Source organism: Berghia stephanieae, chromosome 5, assembly GCF_034508935.2.
Source record: "Berghia stephanieae isolate SIO BIC M18660-M18661 chromosome 5, UCSD_Bste_1.3, whole genome shotgun sequence".
In the NCBI taxonomy this organism is placed as follows: Eukaryota; Metazoa; Mollusca; class Gastropoda; order Nudibranchia; family Aeolidiidae; genus Berghia; species Berghia stephanieae.
In genome coordinates, this window is record NC_088364.1 from 23,111,780 (window position 1) to 23,119,279 (window position 7,500).

The 7,500-nt window shown below is 35.2% G+C and overlaps 1 protein-coding gene across 1 annotated transcript in view; it reads left to right on the forward strand.

The window, feature by feature from the left end:
• Nucleotides 1-101, forward strand: part of LOC144972614 (sodium/hydrogen exchanger 9B2-like) — a 55,302-nt gene extending 55,201 nt beyond the window's left edge. Inside the window, exon 12 of the mRNA XM_078914049.1 lies at nt 1-101. This exon is cut by the window's left edge and continues 621 nt beyond it. The gene's annotated coding sequence lies outside the window, so the exon portion shown is untranslated.
• Nucleotides 102-7,500: the final 7,399 nt, after the last annotated feature.

Sequence of the window (7,500 nt, forward strand, 5' to 3'; positions counted from 1 at the left end):
GATTATGTGTATGTAAGCTACCTTGAACAAAAAAAAACAGTTCACATGTTCCGTCAAACGACCATATTTTGAAATAAATTTCCCAATCTAGAGGAATTTCAGATTTAAAGAATCATTTGACCTATATAAGCCTTTTCAGCCTCTGAACTCTATAAAAAACAATCTGGGGAATCCGAAAATAAATGGGACTAATATTATGGACAAAAATTGCAGAAATCTAACTAAAATAAGTTTGTTGTTCAAAATGGTCCCTTTGGTCTCTACACAATTTTAAAGTCGAACTAATGACATAAAGGCCATCTTGAAATCAATTTTGGGGAATCCCGCAAACCACGAATGAATGACAGGTATCTACTTTATATATATATATATATTAATAAAGGAAAGAGTAAGTCTGTCTATCTGTAGCTGTGTGTATGTGTGTGTGTATGCGTATGTGTGTGTGTGTGTGTGTGTGTGTGTCGATTACAAGGAAAAGCGGACTACGATCTACGATGAAATTAGCCATTTCGTTAACATTTGTATTCTTCTGATGCAAAATATTTACGGCTCCATGGTAAATAGGAAGCGAGCAAGCGGGTATCGCACTCAGTTTCAAATCAAACATTCCTCAGTCACAATACATACATATATACATTCTTCAAAGTTAAACCACAAGATTATGTCTTGATGCGTTGAAATTCAACACTTATTGTGACAAAATAAACATAACTAAGACCTCTACTCACAGATCCATTCTCTCCTATCAATACATGCTGTGCGCTTGGTTAAGAAACTCACAACATTCTTCTTCTTCTTTCAGCTTATCCCGCATTTTGCAGGGTTGCAATAATGAATGCCACATCTCCGGTCCAGAGCATCATGTTTCTTCAGGCCCAGTGCTTTCATATCGTCCTTTACCTTATCCAGCCATCTTGTCTTTGGGCGTCCCTTTTTCCTCTTTTCTGCTAATTGTAAGTCCAATACTTTCCTTCCCACGTTCTCCTTCTCTCGTATCTTTACATGTCCGAACCATTTCAATCTATCTTCTCTCATCTATATTGATACATTCTTCACTTCAGTCAATCTTCACTTTGCGTTCATTTCTCACTTTATCTTTTCTTGTTCAGTCAAGTGACCATCTCAACATCCTCATTTCTGCCACCTTAACTTCTTTATCTTGTTTCTTTGTTGTAGCTGCTGTCTCTAGACCATTTAACATTGCTGGTCTTACAACTGTTGCATATATTTTCTCCTTCAGCTTTCCGAAAATTCGTTTGTCACACATAATTCCAGCCTGCCTGTATCCTCTTTTTAACCTCCATCTCATTGCCCCCATCTCCTTGTACAGTTGTTCCTAAGTATTTGAATTGGTTTGTCTCTGGTACATCCTCTTCTCCTGTCTTTATTGATGTTACTGCTGTCCGATGCACAAATATTCTGTCTTCGATCCTTAATCCCCTCCTTTCCAAGACCCGTCTCCAACCCTTCAGTTCCTTTTCCACCTCAGCTTTTGTATCATTCAAAAGTACTACGTCATCCGCAGACATCATGTTCCATGGTGCCTCTCGCCGAATGGGTTTTGTTAGAACAAACATAACTATTGCAAATAGCAGTGGTCTGAGAGCAGATCCCCGGTGTAATCCAACTCTAACATTAAATGGATCAGTTGAGTCAACAGCTGTCCTTACCACTGTTTTGGTTCCTTTGTACATATCTTGGATAACTTTGATATATTTCTCTTTTACCCCTTTGCTCTTAGACAGTGCCACATTTCTTCTCTTGGTACCCTACCATATGCTTTCTCCAGGTCAATGAACACAGGGTGTAATTCTCTTTGCCTTTCTCTAAACTTTTCTGAGGTCACTTTTAGAGCAAATCCGTTATACTTTTACCAGCGACAAATCCAAACTGTTCTTTACTTATGCCTACATCTTTTCTAATCCTCTTATCGATTACTCTTACCCATATCTTCATTGTATGGCTCATCAGCTTGATGCACCTATAGTTGCTACATTCTTGAACATCTCCTTTTTTGTAAATAGGAATCAACGTATTTTTTGTCCATTCTTCTGGCATTTTCTCGTTCTGTAAGATTTCGTTGAATGACCATACCAGGAAATTTAACCCTTCATCTCCAAGTGATTTCCAGACTGATGCTGGTATCTCGTCTGGTCCAACTGCTTTCCCCCTTTTCATCTTGCGCTCTGCATCCCACACCTCGTTCTAGCTTATCTCATCTACTCTTATCTCTTCAGTTTGTAGAACTGCACTTCTCCTCTCCCTGTCATTCTCTTTATTCATGAGATGTTCGTAGTATGTTTGCCATCTTGCTTGAATATCTTCATCTTTGCCCAATATAATAATTCCATTCTCGTCTTTGATCATCTTAATATGTTGTATATCTCTCCTATTCTTGTCCCTCTGTTTCGCTATTCTGAACATATTTTTTTGGCCTTCGTTACTTTCGTTACGTTCTTTGAATGTCTCGGACTTAGCTTTTGCAACGGCTATGTTTGCTTCTTTCTTTGCCTGCTTATATTCATCTACTTTCATAGCATCCCTGTTTGTCTCCGTGTTCTTCCTTGCCTCCATCTTTATTGCTTCTTGAACCTCTTCATTCAACCACCATGTTTCTTTTCCAACTTTTCCTCTTCGCGTGCTGACCCCTAGCACTTCTTTGGCCACTTCCACGGATTGTATCCGCAGTTCTTTTCCATTCCTTTGGGAAATCCATTCCTAGTCTTCCTTTCACCGTTTTAGCACATTTTTTCTTTGCTCCTCCTCTTTTAGTTTCTACGATCGTGTTTTTCCTTCACTTTGTGAGAAACTCACAATATTGCCATCCGGAAATATAATGGACTAACACACAAAACTATGTGTAACCTTGAACGTGTATAGTCTGATCAATCCATAGAACGAAATTGACGTCATTCAGCACCTTGTTGTTGTTTTCAGACGGCCATTTTGATGATCGGTTACCGAAGTATATCAATAAGACTATAGATATAACGCCGATGGGGTCAGGTGATCGGGCTGGTCATGGGAGCACACTGATGTTGTTAGCTTGAAGCATTCCCTGCATTATGAGGACGGATATTGACTTGTTGAAATATCGAAACGGCATTTTGTTAGAGGGGTGCACGATTGAGTAGCTAACACCTCGATCAAGTAACGTTCTGCGTTTAGATTTCCCCTGATGATGTGCTTAGGCCACCCCAAACCATAACACGGCCTCCACCGAAGGTACTCTCTACAAACGGACTCGTCCGCGCTTAAAAGGACAGTATTTCATTGGGGTTGAAACAACCGGCTATGTCGGTTGGTCCATGTATAGCTATTTTCCCGATGTTGCTGTGAGGACACATTCACCGTGTGGCCGGCAGCATTTCAACCCATCCGCCTTAAGACGTATTCTCAACGTCTGTGAAGCATTCAGGATACACACTGAATTGACAATAAGTCAGTCCAGCCATCCTCATGCCAATAGCTTGATTGCCCTAGAGGATGTAATGACGATTTTTCATCTTTACATTATCATGGATAACATAAAAATTTGGTGAGTTTTTGGTAAAATCCAAACATTTAAACACTTCTTCGGGCTATTCCGATTTGAATCATACAATTCTTCACATTTTTGAACACTCTTCTTTTGAGTTATCTTTTTATTTTGGATGTAGAGCTAGACTAGACCTAATTTGCAAAGATTAAATCATTAAGTGCTGTATATCATAATTAGGCAATAAAATGAACATTTAAAGAAACTTTCATCCAGAAAATTTACCGTAAGCCTTGGTGCGCTGTCAATCTTGTATAGTATAGCGCCATGTTAATTGTATGATTTGCCTTGGTGCATATGATAATCGTGAATAACCATTTTCTTTGGGAACCTCATTCAAGTCGACGATTGCTCCAGCTTATATTAGAATCCAATAATTTCCGGGATAAAGTGCCACATAGTGTTTTGTTACACAGTTTCGATAACAGTCTATAGACTGTATTATTGTATCGTAAATATTCATTTTTCTGTTTTGCTGTTCCATATATTATCAAACCAAATCATTTATTTAAAGACCTGATCCCACTTTATAGTTGTAGGTGTCGTTGGTTGAAGGTATTCTTAAGAGAGTTCGATTGTAAAATAATGTGCGATATACCAGAAGTGTATGCTTTGATATTTCAATACAACTAAATAATATAAAATTAAAAGACCAATGAATGTGCTTTGTGATTAATAGATGACAACTGCACTTTATCAAAGTACTGAGAATTCTATATTCCTCATCCGATAAAATCACGCGTTTTTGCTATTTACCAATCTCGGGTCAAGTTGACCCATCCATATATATAATATAACAGTTCTTTTTTAATTTAAATTCGCATACAGATGAACTTTTTTAAGGATTGCAAAATGGTTTGTCACAGTTATAAGGATAAAAATTTAAAACAATTTGAGACACTTCGTTGTTAAACGCGAGTCTTCTTTTTTTCCTAAGAACATTATAAAGTGAATTGATCTCTACATTGAAGGAATTGTAAAATCCAATGGATTTTCTGAAAGACCAAATATTCCTTTTTAACTGCGTATAAAGAAAATTATTCAAGGGATTTTTGAGGGAATCCCACTTTCGCGAATAAAGTTAGTAGATTGTCTAAAATTTTGATACGGACCGAACTTTCTTCTCTCGCCAACCGATGTTTAGCATATTTATGAACAATAAAGAATTATAATTATTATTATTATTTATTATTATTATTATTATTATTATTATTATTATTATTATTATTATTATTATTATTATATTATTCATCATTAATATTGTTATTATTATTATTATTATTATTATTATTATTATTATTATTATTATTATTATTATTATTATTTTTATTATTATTATTATTATTATTATTATTATTATTATTATATATTACTATTATTATTATTATTATATTATTATTATTATTATTATTATTATTATTATTATTATTATTATTATTATCATAATTATTATTATAAAAACAAAATGCGAAACTATTTTAAAGGGGAAGTATTGAAGTGAGTTCACAAGCAATTTTTCCGGGATGACTAATATAAAGTAGAAAGCTGAACGGGAATCCCCAAACCTGAGTCGATTGACAGACAACAATAAAAATAAAATAATGGCGTGTTCATGGTTTTTTTTCTACCGAATTGAACTCAACATAGCCCTAATCTAGTGCGGCTATGTGGTCTTGTGGTATAACACTCGCTTTCGGATCGGAAGTACTGGGTTCGAGCCTCGCTCGGCGCATAGTTGAGTCATTGGAAAAGGCTCTTTACTCACATTCTCTCACCGTACGCAGGTGTAAAATGAGTACCTGGCCGTCAACAGCGTTGTCTCTGTCCGAAAAAATGTAATATCGCCTAACAGGCGGCATGTCCCATCCTACATGTTAAGTGTTGCTGTTGGCCAGGGACCCCATGTAAAGCGCTTTGAGCACGTTTAGTGTATATCGCGCTATACAAAAGCTCATTTCTTATTATTTATTCTCATACAGTGGAGCTCTTGTGGGTTTTAATCTTTAATCGTCATTCCACTTTGCAAGTTTAGTGAGTTTGGTCGTAGCCTTCGTAAACTCAAGCCCCGACACTGACTAAAAAAATCGCGTCACAAAAGAAGACTACGATCCTCAAACGAAAGTGGAAAGTGAGTAGTTGTTTGAGGTGCTCAAGGCAACAAATGATTCTATTGGTTACAATTATGTTTTCCCCCCGTGATCTTCGTCTTCTTTAATGAATTTTATTTTGTTATGAGGTCTTCAATTTACTAAGGCCACTGTTTGGTCAAAATATGAATGATCAATGAACAATTGTGTAATTTTAGTAAACAAATGGCTTAAAATAATGAGCGAACGCAATTATTAAGAAAAATTAATGAAAAATGTATCAGTTCTGTACAAATTGCTAAAATACTGGATTTAAACCCCTCTAAGTAACAATAAAAAAAAACCCAAGGACCCCTAAAACAAAAGGATTTAAAGTTAAAGCAATTCATAACTGCGACACAGCGAGTCACGAATTCAAAACCATTTAATTTTATCTACACTACGGACGAAGGCATTGCAGAAATGTCTTTATTTTTATTTGAAATTGGCATTAAATTAATTTCATAGACAAATCAAAACCCAAAATATTGAATAGTAGCTATATGGAAATTAATGATTCTCATTTTTTATTTTATTATTTTTTGGGGGGTACTTTTTGTTGTTGTTGTGAACTGCATCTTTATTCCTCTTGTTTAATTCAATAAATGGCCTATATAAACTCCTATTGTTGTGTTCGTTCTGCAACTTTTGAAATTATTAGGACCCCCCCCCCCCCCCCCCGCCCTATCCCTCAATCAATTCCATATAAACTTTTTAATATATTTGCCCTTATTTATCATTATCAAATATAAAATCTTCATTGTTCTTTCTCATATGCAAGTAGATAAAAGGTCATATTATTGATCTATTTTTTCCAAAATATATAACAATAATAGGCCGATTGCGATATATACACAAAGTAATATCCGGTGCATTGAAGAACCCATACAGCAGTATACGATTTTTTATCGATATCGATTATTTTATTGACCCGAGGCTCAGAATACAGTTTTGTTGGAAATTTGATGAAATGTCTATACTGATTTTTTAAAAATTGGAAATGATTACTATTACTTCTAAGCAATAGGTGGAAGATAAATTAAATGGTTAAGTTGAATCCGAGAAGAACAGGTGTCAAAAGTCATTGCGTCTACGTGTTACTGATTGTTACTTACAGTTCCTCACTCCCCTCACCTCGGTTACAGCATCTCCTTTATGAATCCATCGCACATGCCGCGTTCATTTATATTCATTTTTTGATCCATGCATTTGTACATTAATTTATTCTTTTAAACCATCTTTCAAAGCTTGTTACTATTATATGAAATAAAAAGATTACTTTTATTTTTTAAAATATCAACACTAATAACAACATCTTGTGTTGATATGAATTGGATTATTTCACTTTGTAAATTAAAGATTTAGAAAATGAATATTTACTGGCCAATTCATATAGCCAAGTGGTTTGATTTTAAATCATAAATCAATTATAATACTACGATTTATCATAATTATATATGTCATATTATATATGTCATTTATAAAAGGAACTAGACCGTTTGTATTTGCTATTTTCTTACAAAAGAGAAACTGTTTTGGTACCTGGCATGCTTTTAAGAAGTAGACATTTTTTTTCTTTCCGTTGATGTGTCACATGTCTTTATTGACACCGATGAGGAGCTGATGACAACCATCAAATAGGTTGGTACCAAATTTACATGTTGTTAATACCCACCAAAATATTCCACACCATCCCATTTATTCGGAGTCCGAAGAATCAAGGGGTAATATTCCAGAACGATAAGGCCACAGTACATTGAGTTCGGTAAGCATCTGCTTTCCTAAACATTTCAAATGAAGGGTGATGAACCTGTGACCAGCTATGTCACCTGTCAC